General features: G+C 43.9%; 1 long non-coding RNA gene across 2 annotated transcripts in view; it reads left to right on the top strand.

Annotated features, from left to right (window-relative positions):
- LOC137538701 (uncharacterized) overlaps positions 1-22,150 on the top strand; it is a 104,299-nt gene that overhangs the window by 8,083 nt on the left and 74,066 nt on the right. Inside the window, exon 1 of one of the 2 annotated variants that reach the window (XR_011024857.1) lies at positions 9,112-9,176. The exons of the other annotated variant lie outside the window; for it this stretch is intronic. This is a non-coding gene — a long non-coding RNA (uncharacterized lncRNA). Of the gene's footprint in view, positions 1-9,111; positions 9,177-22,150 lie in introns of those variants that run through there. 2 annotated transcript variants of the gene reach the window in all.

Below are 22,150 nucleotides of genomic sequence, written 5' to 3'. Positions count from 1 at the left end.
TCTCTAAATAAATTCATGTTATTTCCCCAAAAAGTTTTGTAGAATGCAAATCAAAACAGAATATGACCAGTTGCCTATCATTTAAACCCTATATTTATTTATAGTACAATGACAGCATAGCAAATTTTGAAACTGAGAAATATACATATAGTGTGTCTGTAAACATTTGAGGGGAACTGAGAAGGGACTGAGAAGGCAATTACTTTAGTTATAAAAGTGAAATGTTGTCCCATGGTTGCCTGCCTGATATAGGATTTCAGCTGCTCAGCAATACAGGTTCCTGGGTGCCAGATCTTTATATTGTGACAAGTGTTTTCAGTGAGTGAAAAAACTCCAGACAGCCAGTCTAGCACCCAGACTCCCTTGATACAAAGTCGTACTATGTAATATGTGCAGAATGGAGTTTGGCATTGTTCTGCAGAAATAAGGAAAGACTTCCCTGGAAAAGAAGTCCTCTGGATAACTTCAAAAACATAAACTTCCTGCTGGGATGAATTGGCCCGACCCCAAGGTGCATACAACTTGGACTGAAATTGCGTGTAAGCCAGAATTATTGGCATCTGCAGTGCAGGGAAGAACCTGGCTGTCCACTTGACATACAAAGTCAAAAACCATCATTGGGTAAGTGTCCTTGCTTCTGTATGGGAGGGACATCTGTTGGAGTGGGACATGCATGAGCTAAATTGCATGTGTAGTAGGTCACTGCATGTCTCTCTAGTAGTTAGGCACCACACTAGGCAGCAGGGTTGTAACATCACCCCTTTAAATATAGACACATCTAAGTCATGCAGGTACGAGGTACTTACTTATAATCCCTACCTAAACTGCATCTACCTAGCCCCAATACAAAAATGATTCATATGTGTCAATAATGAAAGGGAGGAGTTGGCAACACTCCTAGGCAGCCTTGCCACCCCAGAAATATTGGCTGCTGTGACAAACAGCTCTCTGCTGAATCCCAACAATTCCCTAGATTTGGAAAAGAGCATCAACAATGGACTGTACTATCAATGTCCTCCATCCTTCCGACAGTTGCCTGCCTGGCCATGATGCTGGTGCAGAGGACAGGAGGTGACTTCACTAGTAGGCTTGACACAGGTGAAAGAAGATGTGGTTGGATTCCAGAATGAAGAAGTTCAGGGGGGCTCAGCGAAGCTTACTAGAAGCTGATGAGAAGGTGAAAGATACTTTTCAGAAGATTGAGGCTCGTACACATGTTCAAACACTCTGCCCAAATATCATCTAAACTTGGTGCGTTGGAAGACAGTTGGGTGTGAGTACAGCAGAAATACAACAAGACGACCAGAGGCTTAACTATATGGGAGCAGTCCCTGCCTTTAGTTCAGAGCAGTGAGGGGCCCCCAACTACTAATCTTTACACCCTCCAATACAGGGATTCATCCTCCAGATCAGGCGTTTTTATGGCTACACATGTTATGGGTGTGAAGATCATGGTGGCCACAATTGTTTTATGATGCTTGCAAGATGGGCTCCCGGCTGTGATGGGTCAAAAGGTGTGAACATTGGAAGGCCGCAAAGATTTGCTGAGAGGCCCCATGATTTGTAGGTATGTCCCTGAAGATGACCAACTTATAACAGATGGTTTGCCAGATCCATTTGGTGGATCAACCTGTACAACGACCTTGCAGGTTGGCCACGTGTGTACAAGTAGTTTGAACACCTTTGTTGTTTTTGAATGGGGACATGTTGTGCAGTTTGTCATTTCGCTTGCATGTTCAATATTTAAGCGAGTTCATTGTTTATTTGGTTGTCGTGTGTGTATATATTTGTCCTGTAAACAACTTGTAGTGTGGTTGGTCATGTTGTGCGGTTGGTTGTGCATTATGTTGGATGTGGGTATGAGCCTAGAGTACACAGTTAAGCTCGGGAGGTTAGGCACCAGGAAGGAGAATCCCTTAGAGTCAAGTTTTTTAATGGAAAGAGGTTGAGGTTAAGCTTGGTTCACATACTAAATGAATTTAACACCAAATGAACATTCAGGATAGTTTCAGAAGACCGTCGGCAAAATAGCCAAGACATGCAACATAATTCTGCACCCAACCCAGCAGCACTGAAATACACAAACCACTCCGGTCTTCAAAATAAGGACACCAGACTTTCAGACCGTTACGAGCAACCAATTTCCGATTTTCTGTTTTCCAATTTTCAGTTTTTCCAATATCTGAGAAGTATTGTATTTGTCATATTTTGCATCAGAGAATGCAACAACCCACCCCACCCCACAAAAAAACAACCAAAACAGAAATCGGAATTCGGGAAAATTTAATCTTGTGATTGGTCTAAAATGAACGCTGTAATCTTATTTTTGCTGAAAATTGTGCATTTTCCGATTGGTCCAATGCTCCAAGTTCTGTGATTGGGCTAAAATTACCGAGCGAACCGTATTTCCATGGAATTCCAATTTTCGAATTCCGATCGGTAAAGTGGAAATTTCTATTCCGCAATGAGCATCTCTATTCAAGGGAACCACCATTATATGTTCCCCCATCCTCTAAATACAACTGTATATCCATTCCTGAGCTGAAACATTATATGAAACATGGAACCAAAACCTGTATTGTATTATTCGTTGGCGGACAGGATGAGATGCGTTACCATGGCACCCCTCCCTCTTCCCAGAACATCCATCTATGGCACATGCCATTGGGATGAGACATGACGTCTGAGACAATCCCCAGCATCCTTGTGGTCCGGTGCCTGATTTCCCGAGGTAGGCCGAGTTCCTGCTGAACCATGCTCTGTAGTATGTCACTGCTTCGTCTGCCTCACCGAGTATCCACACAGCGCATGGTATTAGCTAATGTCCCTGTCCCGGGAGAATGGACCTCCTCCAACCAGCTCAGCTGAGAGTTCTGGCCAGGAGGCATGTTCTGTGCTGCCTTCTCTGTTCCCCGAGTACATAACACTACACAGCTATTCATGTGTGGAGGCGCCTTACTGAGGAACTCTGGGAAAAATCCACAAAAAACATGCTGTACCCATATATATGTGTGAAGGGAAACAAAAATATTGTTGCACTTTATATTTATCTATTGTCATCTATTAGATATATTTACTGTGCATCCCTTAAATCTGGGCCCCAGGAAAAAGGGCCAAAATTGTAAGATATTGTCTATAACAATATGTTTATTGTTTCTTCATCTATATCTGAGGTAGAATAATATTTATGTTAAAATAACAGTAATAAAATCAGAAAATATAATCTATGAAAAAAAATATATTTACAGTCCTAAGAAACATAGTAAAACATGGTAAATATTACCGATATTTTACCACAACTAAACCTAACTATACTCTCACACAGAACTCTCCACTACCGATGCCTAGCCCTAACCCCCTACCCTGGTGGTGCCTAACCTTAAGATCCCCCTGGTGGTGCCTAAAGGTAGCCATACACTGGTCGATTTGCCATCAGATTCGACCAACAGATAGATCCCTCTCTGATCGAATCTGATCAGAGAGGGATCGTATGGCTGCCTTTACTGCAAACAGATTGTGAATCGATTTCAGCCTGAAACCGTTCACAATCTGTGGCGGTAGTGCTGCCGCAGCTCCCCCGGGCCCCCGCATACATTACCTGCTCCGCCGGCACGACTCCCCTGGTCTCTGCTGTCTTCTTCTCCGCTCTGGTCTGGTCTCCGGGTCCGGCATGCTTCATTTCTTCATGTCTGGGGGAAGTTTAAACAGTAGAGCGCCCTCTACTGTTTACATTTCCTGCCAGGACAGGAAGAAGTGAAGCATGGCGAAGACCAGACCAGAGCAGAGAAGAAGAAGACAGCGGAGACCTGGGGAGTCGCGCCGGTGGAGCAGGTAATGTATTGCAGCTGTATTGCGTCGGTCGTCGGGCACTCGAACGCCGCTAGCGACGCGCTCCCTACCCGCGGGCGATTGACGGTAATTTCCCGCACGGAGCGATCGACGGGATCGATCTATTTCGGGACGAAATAGATTGAAATTTAGCGTGTAGCGTGAACGATGTGACAGCAGATTCGATCCCAGTGATCGAATCTGCTGTCGATCGGCGAGGAATCGGCCTAGTGTATGGCCAGCTTAACTACCCCCCTTCCTGACGTCTAACCCTAAAACACCTCTGCAGAAAATAATGTTAATACAAAAAAGCGATACATTTCTAAGATAATACAGTTCAAAACAATAAATTACGATACTATAATTCTCAAAACAAACATCAAAACAATATTTATTGAAATATGAATTCTCAAAACTAAAAATTTCGGTTGGATGGGCCCTTACCAATATTTTGCATTAGCGCCTATGGGGTGCACAAATAGTCCATAAGCCCCAGGTGCCCAAATTTCCTTATTCCATTTATTGTATCTAAAATGACCCCTCACGCCCTTGCCATTGCTTCTTCAGTCTGCTCCCATCAGGCTGTACATTCCGAACCAAATCCACCAGAACTTTGAGGCATTGGAACTCCTTTTTCTCCCCTCTAAGGTTGCTGATGATGACAGACTGTCTAGTTTAACTCTGTGCTCGAAGTTGTATCCTGTTCTGTGTGCTTGTTGTATTATCTTTATTTATTTTTTTCTACTCAGAGCAATGTCTGTTCTAAACCCAATTTCGGCCATGCCCCAGTCGTGCTTGGCTATTCAAATATTTCTGATTCTGATCTATTACCTCTGTATTTTTCCTTCAAGTTTTTGAAGTTCCTTCGAAAATCAGTATACAGCACTTTCTGCATTGAGTTGTGATTTTACATCCTCCGTTGTCCCGTGAAGTACTCGAGACCCAGCATCACCTTCGGCTACCCACCTATACTCTATGGTTAGCTCTTTTTACTTGGGGGAAGCCCATGATTGAGGGGAATTTGGCGTTCAGGCCAACTGTGGAGCACATGCGCCGGGCTGCGCATGCACAAAGAAGCACGACTCCGCCAGGATACTGGACTGCACTGCGGGGGACCCATCTGGGGAGACGGTGAGGGACTGAATGGCCTCAAGGGGGTATAAGTAAGCCCCGGGTATGTATAGAACCTGAGATGTTTGTCGTCTCAGGTTCACTTAAAGTGAATGTTTACCGCTTTAAAAATAAAAAAAAGTCAGATACTCACCTAAGGAGAGGGAAGGCTCGGTCCTAATGAGCCTTCCCTCTCCTCTCCCGGTGCCCGGTCCCGCGCAGGATCCCCCGCAGCAGTATTCGACCAGTTCGGTCAAATACTGCCACTTCAGCTGCCGAAGGGATGTTTCGGAGGCCTTCGGGAGTACTCGGGCTCCCGAAGACTGGCCGCTCCATACTACGCATGTGCGAGCGCCCTCTATGACGCAATCGCGCGTGCGTAGTATGGAGCGGCCCGTCTTCGGAAGCCCGAGTGCCCCCGAAGACCTCCGAAGTTCCTGCGGCGGACGCGAACGGGGGAGCCAGCGCAGCACTGAGGGCACCGGGAGAGGAGAGGGAAGGCTCATTAGGACCGAGCCTTCCCTCTCCTTAGGTGAGTATCTGACTTTTTTATTTTGATAGCGGTACCCATTGGCTTTAAGGGCCCTTTCACACTGGGGTGGTGCGATTATTTTACCGCACCCCACCGCAGGGCAATGAAAGTCTATGGGGACTTTTATACTGCACGGCGTTATTCGACGGAAGTGACATTTTCTCCACATCCCCGACGCTCGGACAGAGCTATGGTGGACCAGAAGTAACGTAAGTCTATGGCGACGCAAAGATTTAAAAAATAATGGCGGTGGCAGTGCGTGGGGCGTATTTTTTACAATGCACTTCCATGTGTAACCCTCTAAAAGAGATTATTGTAATGTGGGAGTGTAATGTACATGTGTAATGTGAAATTAGCATGTTAAGTGAACTGTGCCTTTAAAAAGGGGTATTGTGAAGTAGGAATGTAATTTGCCTTTATTCTGTGAAATTGACATACTGTGTGCACTGCGCCTTTAACAGCAGTAGTGTGGAATCAAAACGGCGCATAGATAGGCCCAAGCGGCCAGATAGTTGCATAGCAAGGTTGCTAAGGCGACCACATAAACAGAGAGGGGAATGTTCTGGAAGCTCTGCGTGAGCCAGAGCGGAGCAGAGCGAGACACAGAGCAGAGGCAGAGAGGGCATGGCCAAGTCTGAGGGAACTGGTTTGAACCAGTTCTCCTCACAGAGTCAGTCAGTCAGGAGGCGGCAGTGAGGGAGGAAGGAGGCCAGTGAGAGCGGCCGCAGCAGTAACCCAATGAGGTAAAGCAGGGACCCGGCGGTAGCACAGAGGCCACCAGCCCACCAGCAGAGAGAGGAGGGCAGCGGTAACAGAGCTAGGCAGTAACCGGAGGCCAAGTTGAAGGACAGTAGAGATGCCTCGAACCTCCGATTTTCGAACCGCAATAGACTTCAATGGGGATGCAAACTTTGAAAACTAGAAACATTTATGCTGGCCACAAAAGTGATGGAAAAGATGTTTCAAGGGGTCCAACACCTGAGTCTTTGCATGGATGAGTGTGATACATGCCAAAAGTCCCGAAAGACACCATCTGCACAAAGTTGGATGCAGACGCATTATCCATCTCCTCTTGCTCTTCCTTAGTGATGTCAGCTAAGTTCTCCTCTTCCCCCCAGCCATGAACAATACCACGGGAAAGTTGAGCAGCAGTGCAGCACAAGCCCCCTGCGACGCCTGCTGCGGTTGTTGTTCCGCCTGTTCCTCCTCCTCCTCCAAAACAACCGCTTCCTCATCATCTGACTCCTCTTCCCCACACGACTCTTCCTCCTCCTCCTCCTCCCCACTCTGTGCTGCCGCAGGTGTTTAGGAAACATCTGGTTCTGATGAGAATTGATCCCACAACTCTTCCTCCTTTTCCTGTTCCTCTTCACACTCCTCCACAGCTTGATCTACCACTCTACGCACGGCATGCTCCAGGAAGAAAGCATATGGGATCAAGTGGGCAGCAGCAGCGGTGGAAGGATAACACATACCTCCTTCACCCCGGAGGTCTCCGATGTCTAAGAGCTTCATGTCACTTCCTGTTTACACAGGAAGTGACATGAAGCACTTACTTGATCGGAGACCTCCGGGGCGAAGGAGGTATGTGTTATCCTGCCGCCGTTGCTGCTGCCCGCTGTCACTAAAGATTGCAGGAGGGGAGCGCTGAGAGGAGAGCCCAAGGTAAGGGAGGGAGGAATGTCCCCCCTCCTCACCGATCTGCAGCCACGCTCTGATCTTATGCTGCGACCCCTCCTGCCCCCAAAAAGGCCCTGAGGATTTCTAGTTAAACCAGTCAGAGACATTGTTTCTGTCAATCTGCTTCAGTTCATAAGTCATCAGTTCATCAGTTGATTTGTTCTGCAGTGTTTACTAAAAGCCTGATTTAAGAAGTGAACCAAAGTGTTATTTTGTGTTGCTGGAGTTCACGGCTTGAGAGAGAGAAAGAGAGCAAAAGCCATGCAGATAAAGAGAACCTGTCAGTGAAACGTAACTAGATATGTTAACCTGTCAGCATTAAAGAAGAAGATTGGAGGAGAAGTTTCACTGCATCTTGTGATACTAAGTGAACTACAGTGAAAAGCAAAGTGACATCTGTCAGAGATAAAGAGTCAACAAAGTGGAGAAACAAGTTTTGTAAAATAACAAAATTAGAGCTTATTCAGCATAAAGTTCAAATAGCATAAGAAAAGAGTTATATTGAAGGAGTGAGATATTGATGGTATAGCTGGGTGCATTGGTCAAATTTGTGATATTGTTTTCCTTATTTTTATTCTCTAACCCCTTTTTTATTTATTTTTTATTTTGTTTATTATTTAGGATTCCCTATTCAAACAAGTGGTGCCTAAGAGATACAGTAGTTTGAGTATTACAGTATAAAGAGTAAAAGTCTGAGAGATCTTCTGACTAAATTGAACATTCTTTTGGACGCCATACTGCCAACCAACGAACTGTGGAAACTGTTTCAGTACCATATTGAAGAGAGTCATGAGTTCCCTAAGGTTTTGCTAAGCAATATAGCTTGGACTTGGCTACAAGGGACTTAGACTGTATAAGAACTGAATTGCTCAGTAGACCTGTCCCTGCCCAAGCCCCTATACCTCAGTAATGGTACTGTGATTTAAAGGTGTTGTAAAGTGGTTGATGATTGTACAAGAAGACCTGTTGTAGCTCAAAATTCATCTAAACGTTTCTGTGTAACTTAACTGTAACAGCCGGCGGGGATACCGCCGCGGCGGAGAGCGGCATGGACGCCGTCTCCACGAGTCAGCCGGCGGCGGTCCCCGCCTCGCTGCCACACGCAGGTCCTTCGGCCGCAAACAGGGCACGCATTACGCGTGCGCGCCCAGCGGCAGGACCTTTATGCAGCTAGATGGGGAGTCAGCTGACTTGCAGGTCAGCTGACTCCAACTAGCTCTTGGATTGGCTGGGCGGCGCTGTAGATGCGCTCCCAGCATATAAGGAGCTAGGCATCAGTTGCTCCTTGTCTGCTGTCGTGAACACATTCATGTTAGCGCTCAGACCTTAGTCCAGTTGCCTAGGTGTCGATACCAAGGACGTCACACCTTAGATTAGGATTGTAATTGTATATTTACCTGTGTTTTGACTCTGGCTATCCCTGACTACTCTTTTCTCTAATCGCTCTTGTACTTCTGCCTATCTGATTCAAGTTGCCGACCCTGCCTGTTTACCGACTCTGAATCAGCCTTCCGTTTCTGTACTTCTGCCGCCTTCTCTGTTGCCGAACCTCTGCTTGTCTGACCTTTCTCCCTTCAGTGGAACGTCTCCCACTGTAGGGTTATCTCTGAGGCTTGCCTCTCCGAGACGCCTGCCCTAGCAGACGATTACTGCCAGGAGCCGAGATTCCTCTCTTTGCCTGGGTTGAGGATCTCACACACGGGGTTCCCATTCAGAGGTAACCACACCTCTGAGGAATCACCGTGTGGTGGATTTTTCCATGATCGTGTGAATCTTTTATTGCCGTTATTGTCTATTACTGTATTAGGTGTCCGGAGGTTAGTTACACTTGTATTATTGGTGATTCTGCAGATCATCAATAATCAGGTGACATCTGTATTATTGGCGATACTGCAGATCACCAATAATCAGATTCTCTCTGTGTGCTGACACCGATCCTTACATTAACCTTTTTATTCCGCAGCTTTTACCACTGCACCGGCTGTGAAGAGGAGAAGATTGTGTATTTTGACCTATGATGTGCAAGGTAAGTGTATTTTGTTGTTGAAGTGTTACTGGTTGAGTGAAGTTACCAGTTGACCACTGTTAGGTCACAAATAAATCCTTGATATTCGCATCTGAGTCAGTGTCTGGTGGATTCCTCTCCACCGGGGCAGAACACTACAGGATAAATCGGGTTACACATGCACTTCCGTATTTCTGAAACAGGAAGTAAGCGCAAGCAAGCATCACTTTCTGTTTGGCTGTTGGCCAGAAGGGGATTACCGCGTATTAATGGGCCACACCGCTAACGCCAATCCGCAATCTGAAACCTGCCTGAAGCTTAAAATCTACTGAATTTTGACTGAAAATGTATCAGAACTATTGATTAGACAGAACAAAAAAACTCAGTCAGTCGGAGGCGGGGCAGGAGTAGTGGTCGATCGGCAACTCATGGCGTTACATTACATTGCATCGAATAGTGCAGTGCTGCAGCTCAATCCATTTTCAATAGATTTCCTGCTAAAATCTATTGAAAATATTTTATTTATTTATTTCAGGCAAAGTCAAATGGGCAATTTTTAAATGGGCCATTATTTGGTTAGAACATTTATTTTTATACTCAGGAAAAAACAAAAAACAAAAAAACATCCGGAACAGCTTGAGGGGTGAAACCTCTGACTCGGGATCCCAGGAACCGGGTCATCCCGAAAGTCATGTTGGAAACCATCAAGGTTAATGTTCAGGTTGAAGAGGAAAGGCAGTGATCGGCAGTCGGCGAGCGGAGCAGCGGCTGGATAGTGTCGCAGAAGGCGCTGCGTAGCTACAGGTGAAAACTATAATTGGTGCCATTCCTCAGGGCGGCATTGTCAAAGCTATTATGTAGCAGCTAATTGCTCCGTGTCTCGGCCAATTAGCTGAACGTTCCAAAGACAAACCTTTTAGGAAAAGCAGAAATCCAACATCAATTTTCAGAGCAGCTGGGATCCCTAACTGGTTATTGTAACCTCTGGCAGACCCAGCGGATAAACGTTTCCAGTAGTGCCTTACTGGACCTCATGCTGGTACAGCGAGGGTTAAGCGGCTAGGCCCGTCTCCCACCAACACTCCTAAAGTCATAGTGACATGTAGACAAACACTTGGGCAGCTGATGAATGAGAGGAGCGCTCAGCCACATCGCGCCTTCTCAACATGCTGTAAAACTTAATGACTTCAGCTTGTCAGAGAAGAAAAAGAAAAAAGATCATCCGACAATTCTGATCACCAAAGGAGAAGAAGGCAGCTTCAACTGGAAGCTTTCCTTATTAAATTCTAGAAGGTGTTTTACTGCTAACCAAGTACCAAGAAAGCATTTCCTTATTAAATTCTAGAAGGCGTTTTAACATTAACCAAGAATTAAGAAAAATTCAAGAATCTGTCTTACTGCTTACTAGAACCAAGGAAGCTTTTCCTCATTAAATTCCAGAATCTGTTTTACTGGCACTAACCAAGTACCAAAGAAGCATTTTCTAATGAAATTCTATAAAGTATTTTACCACTAACCACGTACCAAGGAAGCATTTTCTTTATTAAGCTCTAGAAGAGGTTTTAACCATCTAATGTGGGAGACTTGGCAGTCTTTAGCGTTGTCATTAAAAGAGAGAATCTGTTTTACCGGCACGTACCAAGGAAGCATTTTCCTTATTAAATTCTAGAAAGCATTTTACTGCTAACCAAGAACCAAGGAAGCTTGTTGCTTATTATAATGTAGAAGGTATTTCAGCACTAACCAAGTACCAAGAAAGCATTTTCTTATTAAATTCTAGAAGGTGTTTTTCCATTAACCAAGAATTAAGAAACAATCAAGAATCTGTTTTACGACTCACCAGCAAGGAAGCTTTAAATTATTCATTAAATTCTAGAATATGTTTTTACCGCTAACCACGTACCAAGGAAATATTTTCCTTACTAAACTCTAGAAGGTGTTTAACCGCTAACCACGTATCAAAGGAGCATTTCCTTATTCAATTCTAGAAGGCATTTTACCACTAACCGAGTACTAAGGAAGCTTTTGCCTTATTACATTCTAGAAAGCGTTTTACTGCCAGCCACATACCAAGCATTTTCGTTATTAAAAAAATGTCTTTATTAAACTCTAGAAGAGGTTCTCTAGAAGAGGTTCTCCCATTGACCATCTAATGTGGGAGACTTTGCATTTAGCGTTTTCATTAGAAGAGAGAATCTGTTTTACCGGCACTAACCAAGTACCAAGAAAGCATTTTCCTCATTGAATTCTAGAAGGCGTCTTACCGCTAACCAAGTATTAAGAAACATTGTAGAATCTGTTTTACCGATTAGCAAGAACCAAGGAAGTTTTTCCATATTATATTGCAGAAGGTATTTCACCGCTAACCAAGGAAGTATTATCCTCATTAAATTGTAGAAGGTGTTTTAATGCTAATCAAGTACCTAGGAAGCTTTTTCTCATTAAATTCTAGAATCTGCTTTTTCTCATTAAATTCTAGAATCTGTTTTACCGAACTAACCAAGTATCAAAGAAGAATTTCCTCATTAAACTCTAGAAGGCATTTTCCCATTAACTAAAAATTAAGAAAAAAAATGTTTTGCCGCTCCCCATCTATCAAAGAAGCATTTCTCCATTAAATTCTAGAATCTGTTTTATCGCCACTAACCAAGTAGGAGCATTTCCTAATTTAATTCTAGAAGCGTTTCACCGCTAACCATATACTGTATTAAACTCTAGAAGAGGTTTTACCATTAACCAGCCAATGTGGGAGACTTGGCAGTTAAGGTGCCCATACATCTAGCGATTTTGCTGTACGATTGACCATTTAATTCGATCATTTTATTGAATCGAGAAAGAATCAAGAGGGGATTGAGTGTGTTCCAGTGTGCTCAATCGATGAAAAGTGGCTGATGGCATGTTGAATCAACCAGCTTAGTTGATTGAGCAGGATGGAAGATATTGGTTGATTACAAAGGAATTGGCTACTGTTTACGTATCATTTGATCGACTCTGAATCAAGCTTTGCATTCAGAGCATGGAGACATAACATTGATCAGATCAATTAGTAAGGGTGAATTGCATTGGATTTCGCATGTAGTGTGTGGGTCAGTAGTTGATCGACTTTCTATAAACTATACTTAAATCAATTCCCCAATCATTTTGATTGCTTTGTCGATTGAATCAGAATCGCTAGATGTATAGCTGTCTTTAGGGCACATTCACACCAGGGCGATTTCCGCTAATCGCCAAAGCGCCAGTGCTATTCTAATCTATGGTAGTGTTCTCACTGCCTTGATTGGTGCCGATCGCGGGCGTTTTGTGATTAGCACCAATCGCAAATGTGTTACCTGCAGCATTTTTGGAGCGATTCTGGAGCGATCGCGGTACTGTGCTTACAAAGCGCTGACCGTGGTCACTCTGAAACCAGGGGAAGTGTCCAATGATTTTTACCACGCTAATCGTGGTAAAATCACTCGAGCAAAGCGCTAGCACTAATCGCTAGTGTTTTACGCTTTAAGATGTGAACGGGGCCTAAGAGTTGTTATTAGAAGAGAGGAGCGATAGAGAATATGTAAAGCAGTTTACCAATGAAACCACTAGACGCGGACAAGTAGTAAGCCTCAGAGCTAGCGGCCGGTATCATTATAGTAACGCAACAAGGATCTGTAACTTTTGGAACCACAGAGGCAGCTGGGGCGTCCTGACTGAGTTACATCGGCAAAAGCCAGCGAAGCTAATGACAAGTCTATATGTTATTACAATTGTCAGAAGGATTAATTATCGAATCCTGGCTGTCAGTAATAATGTTATGAAAAGTAACATACAACGATAAACTTTATACTTCCTGTCTGCGAGGAGCTCTGACATTTATTACAGCAGAAGTTGTAAGTTATGCTAGAAATCCATCTGTAGGAAAGCTTGGAATGTGAAGAATTGGATGCTGAAGATATATTTACCAAGGATTAATTACATAGGGCCTGGTCCAATTCACTTTTTCTCTTAAAGGGAACCTGAGGTGGGGTTCTCACAACAAAATCCCCATACAGAGGCTGGCTCTGCCTATCGAACCCAGCCTCTGTTGCTAATCAGATCTCCCCTAAATCCCCCCTGCACTCAGCCAGACCCCATAAATCATAGCCGCGCTATGCGGCTATGTTTACCTTCTTAACGTCAGTATCGGCGCTCCCCCCGCCTCCTGCAGAGCTCCGGTCCTCACCCACGTCCCTTCCCTCCAATCAGCGTGGAGGGAAGGGACGTGGGCGGGGACCGGAGCGATACAGGAGGCGGGGAGAGCGGAGACTGACGTTAGGAAGCTAAACACAGCCCGCTGCGACACGCTGAGTGTCGGCAGCGCGGCTGAGATTTATGGGGTCTGGCTGAGCGCAGGGGGGATTTAGCGGGGATCTGATTAGCAACAGAGGCTGGGCTCGATAGGCAGAGCCAGCCTCTGTATGGGGATTTTGTTGTGAGAACCCCACCTCGGGTTCTCTTTAAAGTGACTCTGTAACAAAAATTACAACGTTTTTTCTACCATCCTACAAGTTCCTAAACCTATTCTTATGTGTTCTGGCTTACTGTAGCTCTTTCTACTATAACCATCTCTGTAATAAATCAATGTATCTTTCCCCTGTCAGACTTGTCGGCCTGTGTCTGGAAGGCTGCCAAGTTCTTCAGTGTTGAACTGTTCCTCTATGCACACTCCAGTGTGTGTTTTATTTACATAAGCCAGCAGCTTCTCTGCTATCTTATCAGTGATAGAAGAGAGCTGGATAAAAATCCTCCTCTGGAGGCTGTGAAAGGAGCTGGTCTGTCACATACTGAGGAATTAACGACATAGGCAGAGCTGTCTGCAGGAAGCCTGTAATGTTCAGTGCATGAGAGAAGCTGGGGACAGAAGGTAAACACACACAAGTGATCTCTTGAGATTCAGAAGTAAGGCTGTATACAGCCTGCTTGTGTATGGATGTATTTTCTATGTGTGGACATGCTGTACATCAACCTACTTCCTGTTTTGGTGGCCATTTTGTTTGTTTATAAACAAACTTTTTAAAACTGTTTTTGACTACTTTTAATGTGGCGGGGAGCGGTGAAATTGTGACAGAGAGTAATAGGAAATGTCCCCTAACGCACTGGTATGTTTACTTTTGTGCAATTTTAACAATACAGATTCTCTTTAAGGTTTCTCTTAGGAGACAATTTTTCATCTTCTGTTTAAAATAACTTTTCAGCACACTGCAATGAAAAAGTACCAAAATATAGATGAAAAAGTACTGTAAAAATTATTGTGAGCATTTTCTTTCTTTCTGGTGGCTTAAAGGGGCACTATGGCGAAAAATGGTAAAATTGAAAATATGTGCAAACATAGACAAAACAGAAGTACGTTTCTTCCAGAGCAAAATGAGCCATAAATGACTTTTCTCCTATGTTGCTATCTCTTACAGTAGGTAGTAGAAATCTGACAGAAGCAACAGGTTTTGGACTAGTCCATCTCTTCATAGGGGATTCTCAGGAAGGCTTTTATTCTTTATAAAGATATTCCCTAAAAAGGATTTAAACGATGATGCTGGCCAGCTTCCCTGCTCCCTACACAGGTTTTGTTTGTAGTTGGATAGAGCAACTGCCATTCACTAAGTGCTTTTGAAAATAAATAAATCCCTGAGAATGCCCCATGAAGAGATGGACTAGTCCAAAACCTGTCACTTCTGTCAGATTTATACTACCTACTGTAAGTGACAGCAACATAGGAGAAAAGTAGTTTTTGGCTCAGTTTACTCTGGTCAAAATGCACTTATTTGTATATGTTTGCACATATTTAAAATTTTACAATTTTTCGCCATAGTGCCCCTTTAACCATTTCGGCCCCAGAGCAATTTTCACATATCAGTGCTGCTCCCATTCATTTGCCAATAACTTTATTACTATTTATCACACCTAAATGATCTGTATATTTTTCAAGACAAATTAGACTTTTAGTGGGTGATATTTTTGTTTAGTAATTACCTTATTTTCTATGCATTTTAAAGGGGAAACAAATAGAAAAACACATTATTTCTCAATTTACTTCCATTATAGCCTTACAATTAACAGTTTGTGAAGGGTATGAATAATTTTGGACTGGACACTTTTTGCACAAATGTAAATAAAAGCTGAGAAATATCTTTTTTTCTACAATAATCTTATTATATTTGGGAGACACCTATGTCATTTCCCGTCAAAAATGACTTGCTGATGGATAAAAGTAACTTTTCCAGGTGAATGAATTATTATGGGCAGCACTATATCAGTACTGCTCCCATTCATTCGCTAATAACTTTATTACTACTTATCACACCTAAATGATTTATATATTGTTTTTTTCTTCAAGACAAATTAGGCTTTTAGTGGGTGATATTTTTGTTTAGTAATTACTTATTTTAAAGGGAAAATAATGGAAACAAATAGAAAAACACATTATTTCTTCATTTACAGCCATCATAGCTTTACAATAAACAGTGATAACTCTAAGTTAAATCCCTTAAATTTTATTCGGGTTATTAGAGGATTATTATAATGTTCCTAGTACAATGTATGGTGACAATATTGTACATAAAGATGCCTGTTTTTTGCTTTGTCATTGTACATTATCGATAATTATAAGACTTTATTTGCAAAAACAATAGTAATATATTCTCATGGCGATGGCATACATATTTAAAAAGTTCGTAAGGTAACAATAAATGTATTTTTTTTTTTTATATTCTGTCACTTTGTTTTCATTTTACAAGTCTTTTATTTTGATACAGAATAGGAGAACATTTAATTACCTAAAACTCTCTTAACTCTATTCTGCTACTTATCACGGTTAAAATTTTTCCACATATGTCTCTTGTAGTTTTTTCTAAAACTTTCCCAAGTTTGATTATAATTTTGAAAATGACTTTTTATGTTGGATTGAGCTGGTCCCTACTTTTTTTGGTGACATGGGAAATAGTCTTTCCGGAAGTCAGAAACAGCATTGGTAAACGAATTTCTGGGGAAATCCAATTAACTGCAACTCAATAATTGTAGCCCAATAATAGCCCTCGGAAGCATTCCACCCACCAGAGAATGCAGAATTTTTAAAATGGAAATTGGATTGCCATGGTAATTATAGGCCAATCAAAAGATTAAGATACTACCAAGGAATTTTGGAGTCTTTGGATTGGCCTAAGATTTCATTAATTTGATTGGATTGATTTGGAGATTTTTGTCCATTAGTGGTCACAAATGTTCACTTCCAATTGTTCATACGAATAATTGTTTGTAAATGATCAATTGCCAAATCATTAGTGGCCATCTTAAGCCTGTAATAAAAAAAAAACTGTATTATTCACCTGGGACTTCTACCAGCCCCCTGCAGCCGTCCTGTGCCCTCGCAGTCACTCATGGATCCTCCTGTCTCCCGCCGCCAGCTAGTTTCGTTTCACCCACAGGCCTGGCCACGCGTCTCCTTCTCCGCGTTCCCATCTGCATTAGCATCCTGCGCCTGCTGCAGGGGGCTAGTAGAAGCCCCAGGTGAGTAAAACTGTTTTTTTTTATTACAGGCTTAAGTATCCCTTTAAGTGTTACACGCTCATTAAAAGTCACAGAAAACAGATGACCAATGTCAAGGAAATTACTTAACCGGTGACTTTGTTAAAAAGACTTGTTGTATTCTCCCACTGATATTGGAGTCGACAAACTCATTTCAATATTGCAGGCGCAAGCATAAACAAGTTATACACAACATTTCTGCATTCAGTAGAACAAGAACAATGTCGCTCAAACAACATTGTACACTCGTGGCCAACTGCACGATATCCGCCCAACAGGATGGATTGGAAAGAATCAGGCCGGTTCTAGCTACAATGGGGCCCCAGGGAAAAAGTAACTTGGAGGCCTGTCTAGCACCCCCCCCCCCACACACACACACACACAGCAAATTCACCACTCTGGGCCCCTGAGCAGGCTGCCAGGACCCATTCAACCCCTCCAGTCACACAATATCATTGTGTCCATCATATGTCCCCAAAAGCATTATTGGGGGTCCCCATTATTCCCCTTCTCTTTTAGCCTACAAACACAGAATGTACACATAGCAGAGTCTTCTCTAATCCAGGCAGGCCACAGGAGGCAGCATCCTGCTCTATGCTCAGGACTTCATCTGTTCCTCATTCCCTGCAGGCATGGATAGGGTCACCATAGCTGGAGAAGAGATGTGGGGTGGGGGTGGGGCAACTTGGGGCAGAGCCAGGACAAGGTCCTCCAGCACCAAGGCTGAGACACCAAAATGTGCCCCTCCATCCCTCCCACCCCAGCCGTCACACACTGATTGCTATTAGACCAAGAGGCGCCCCCTCCCCCCCACCTTAATCTCTAGTTATCTGGCCTGCAGTCACTGCCATGTATCCCCTTTCCTTATTGCTCTCTGCTTCAAACACAATAGGGGAATGATAGCTGAGTGAGTTGTGCGCCCCTCCTACACTGCGCCCTGAGGCTGGAGCCTCTCTCGCCTCTGCCTTGCCCCAGCCTTGGTGGGCCCACCTACACTGCGCCCTGAGGCTGGAGCTTCTCTCACCTCTGCCTTGCCCAAGCCTTGGTGGGCCCACCTACACTGCGCCCTGAGGCTGAAGCTTCTCTCACCTTTGCCTCGTCCCTGCCTTGGGGGGGCCCTACAGGCTCTGGGGCCCTGGGGTGATTGCCCCCTTTGACTTTATAGAAGCACAATGCCCGACATCAGTTTCTTGTCATTGGGCTACATTCTTGCAAACGTTGTCCAACGTGGCAAAATATGTTGTTTGTTGGACGTTTCAAACGACTGTAGTTTGGGCTGTATGTGAGGTTTCAGTAAAGCAACCCCACCATGTTTCAAATTCATTTTCCAAATCTGGTATTCTCATTTTCATAGTCTTCTCGACATCCCGGACCATGGAAGGAAAGTGGGGCATCGGTGGTGCTTTCTTCTCGCGTGTTTAGACTGGTCGCCAGGCCTCCTCTGCGTCCGGAACTGCGAATCTCTGGCCTGGACGTCTCTGCGCACTTCAGACCCCTTTCCCTCTCCTAATCTAATTACTGACATGGAGATCCAAGGAACTTTCCCTCAGCCTGGGGAAGAATTTCAGGCTCCGGCGGCAGGGAGGATATCAAAGGGGGCTGTGGGGGGATTTGCTGGGATGACGGGGAATCGAGGAGGGCAGCAGGGAGAGGTTTCCCAGGCAACGTAATAGGATGGATTCTCAGAGTAGCCTGCGGCCATGGAATGACCGGGGGAGACGGAGAACCTCCAGTCAGAGGTGAAACTTGGATAAACACGAGTCATCAGCAGTAAAGGAAGGATTGGCAATATGATCTGCATATGTTTACCTTGTGACTGCGGCCGAATGTGCAGATCATAGACTCTGCTGCTGAATGTAGAGAAATATAATCCCACAGCAGAGGAGGATAGGGAAATATGGACAATTTGTTACCTGCCAGAGTATTAATACTTTAGCTTCAAAGGTCAACAAAAATGTGGTGCTAATAAATAATGCAATAAACTAGCATGACTTATTTCAGCTTCACACCCAGTATGTACAGTATAAGCTGTTACTCTGTGCCTGTACTGATAGTAAACTAGCTGCAGTGTGTGCTGATCTGCGCTGCCTCCAGTATGTACAGTATAAGCTGTTACTCTGTGCCTGTACTTATAGTAAACTAGCTGCAGCGTGTGCTGATCTCTGCTGCATCCAGTATGTACAGTAAAAGCTGTTACTCTTTGCCTGTGCGGATAGTAAACTAGCTGCAGCGTGTGCTTATCTCTGCTTCCACCAGTATGTACAGTATAAGCTGTTACTCTGTGCTTGTACTGATAGTAAACTAGCTACAGTGTGTGCTGATCACTGTTACCTCCAGTATGTACAGTATAAGTTGTTACTCTGTGCCTGTACTGATAGTAAACTAGCTACAGTGTGTGCTGATCTCTGCCACCTACAGAATGTACAGTATAAGATTTTACTCTGTACCTGTACTGATAGTAAACTAGTTGCAGTGTGTGCTGATCTCTGCTTTCACCAGTATGTGCAGTATACGTTTTTACTCTCTGCCTGTACTGATAGTAAACTACCTGCAGTGTGTGCTGATCTCTGCTACCCCTAGTATGTACAGTATAAGATGTTACTCTGTACCTGTGCTGATAGTAAACTAGCTGCAGTGTGTGCTGATCTCTGCTACCCCCAGTATGTACAGTATAAGATGTTACTCTGTGCCTGTACTGATAGAAAACTAGCTGCAGTGTGTGCTGATCTCTGCTACCCCCAGTATGTACAGTATAAGATGTTACTCTGTGCCTGTACTGATAGAAAACTAGCTGCAGTGTGTGCTGATCTCTGCTACCCCCAGTATGTACAGTATAAGATGTTACTCTGTGCCTGTACTGATAGTAGGGGTGTTGCTAAGCTCCTGGGAGATCCGGGGCACCCCTGGGCATCAAGAGGGAATGAATGTGCGGCGTCACGGCGCAGAATGGGTGTGGTCATGTCGTGGGAAAGTGGGCTTGGTCATAGGTGGGGCCAAATGTACATGAACATATCGTGTATGGGCACCATAACTTATGGTGCCCATACACGATACAATAACAAAGTTTGATTTTCCCATTTTTTCGAATGAAAGTAGAAAATAAATTTTTTTTCCATCAAGAAATTCGAACGATTATCCCGTTTTTTTTTTAAATCTAAACGGACATGCTGGAAAAATCTTTATATTCAATCTAATGTAATAATCAAACTAAATTATCTAATTAAAAAAATGAAAAATTGTAATATGTATGGGCACCTTTAAATATACTAAGAGAGAGAAAAAGAGAGAACACCAAGAGCCCAATATAGTGTAGTATGTACTGGTAATGTATAGTCGGAAGAGTAATAATATTAATTTAATACTCACAAACCAGGGTTACCAAGTAGGCAACCACTGTCAAAGCAGGTGGGGAGATTGTCCTGACCCCACTCAGGATTAAAAAGTCACTCTCTGTAGTAGAAGAAGGAAGGGTACAACTCTCCACCAAGGGTGGACTTGATGTAGATAATAGGATAACAGGAGTAAACAGCATCTGCCAGTATCATCAACACATTGGAGTATCCAATAAAATTGTTTTGACTGAAAATCCACAGTCGTGTGTTCTGCTTGGAGGAGGTGAGTCCACCACTGCCTCCTCTATTACCAAGATGGGTTTTTAAGTTCTTTTAGTGTTTTTTTTTTATCCTGTTGGCGCCTCTGTTATCCTATTATCTTTAAATATACTAAATAGGCAGTATTTCACATAAATAAGCCCCTCACCAGGACTCTGTCTTGTCTTTGGCAGGCTGGCCTGTGTGCTGTACTCTGGCTTGCTGGGCTTGTGTGCTCCATGTCCGTGGGTAGCGTGTGCCTCTGTCTGGTCGCCGCCAATATGAGGTCTGAGTTCAGAGGCAGCAGGGACCAGGAGTCGGCACACTGTGGAGGGAGGGCAGGGCAGTTTCTAGACTAAATTGCACCTAGGGCGGGGGTGTATAATTTGCCCCCCGAGTCAACAACAACAACAACAAATAACATTTGTAAAGCGCTTTTCTCCCGTGGGACTCAAAGCGCATAAGCATGGCTCCGACCATCGTGGTACAGGGGAAGAATTTTATAAATCTGGAAATGCCAGGCTAAACAGGTGGCTTTTCAGTCTGGATTTGAATAGCTCCAGGGATGGTGCTGTCTTTACTGGGTGTGGTAGGGAGTTCCAAAGAGTAGGGGCAGCATGACAGAAGGCTCTGTCTCCAGATTTTTTGAGGTGCACTCTGGGAGTGACCAAGTTTATAGAACTTGCTGATCTGAGGTTGTGAGAGGTGTGGTGCAGCTTCAGCAAGTCCTTCATGTATCCAGGGCCCAGATTGTGCAGGGATTTGAATGTCAGCAGTCCAATCTTGAAGAGTATTCTCCATTCTACTGGTAGCCAGTGCAGTGAGCGAAGGATCGGTGTAATGTGACAGTGGCGAGGCTGGTTTGTTAGCAATCTGGCAGCAGCATTCTGCACTAATTGCAGGCGATGCAAGTCTTTTTTGGGGAGGCCAGCATAAAGGGCATTGCAGTAGTCCAGCCGTGATGTGATGAAGGCGTGGACTAGGGTTTGAAGATCCTCTGGGGGAATCAGATGTTTAATCTTTGCAATGTTCTTCAGATGAAAGAAGGAAAGAGTCAGGTATACGTCACCCCAGTATAGGTAGCCAGGCATAGTTGCATCCAGTATAGGTAGCCCATATAATTGCCACATGTATAGGTTAGATAGGTAGGTTCCCCAGTACAGGTTAGATAGGTAGTTTCCCCCAGTATAGGTTAGAAAGGTAGGTGCCTCCAATATAGGTTTGATAGATAGGTGCCCCGAGTATAGGTTAGATAGGTAGGTGCTTCCAGTACAGGTTTGATAGGTAGGTTTCCCCAGTATAGGTTAGATAGGTAGGTTTCCCCAGTAGAGGTTAGATAGGTAGGTTTTCCCAGTATAGGTTAGATAGGTAGGTTTCCCCAGTATAGGTTAGATAGGTAGGTTTCCCCAGTATAGGTTAGATAGGTAGGTTTCCACAGTATAGGTTACATAGGTAGGTTTCCCCAGTATAAGTTAGATAGGTAGGTTTCCCCAGTATAGGTTAGATAGGTTGATTTCCCCAGTATAGGTTAGATAGGTAGGTTTCCCCAGTATAGGTTAGATAGGTAGGTTTCCCCAGTATAGGTTAGATAGGTAGGTTTCCACAGTATAGGTTAGATAGGTAGGTTTACCCAGTATAAGTTAGATAGGTAGGGTTCCCCACTATAGGTTATATAGGTAGGTTTCCCCAGTATAGGTTAGATAGGTAGGTTTCCCCAGTATAGGTTAGATAGGTAGGTTTCCCCAGTATAAGTTAGATAGGTAGGGTTCCCCACTATAGGTTAGATAGGTAGGTTTCCACAGTATAGGTTAGATAGGTAGGTTTCCCCAGTATAAGTTAGATAGGTAGGTTTCCACAGTATAAGTTAGACAG

The sequence above is a fragment of the Hyperolius riggenbachi genome, chromosome 11, assembly GCF_040937935.1.
Source record: "Hyperolius riggenbachi isolate aHypRig1 chromosome 11, aHypRig1.pri, whole genome shotgun sequence".
NCBI classification, from domain to species: domain Eukaryota; kingdom Metazoa; phylum Chordata; class Amphibia; order Anura; family Hyperoliidae; genus Hyperolius; species Hyperolius riggenbachi.
Note: the sequence above shows the minus strand (reverse complement) of the source record. Positions and strands in the feature narration are given on the sequence as shown.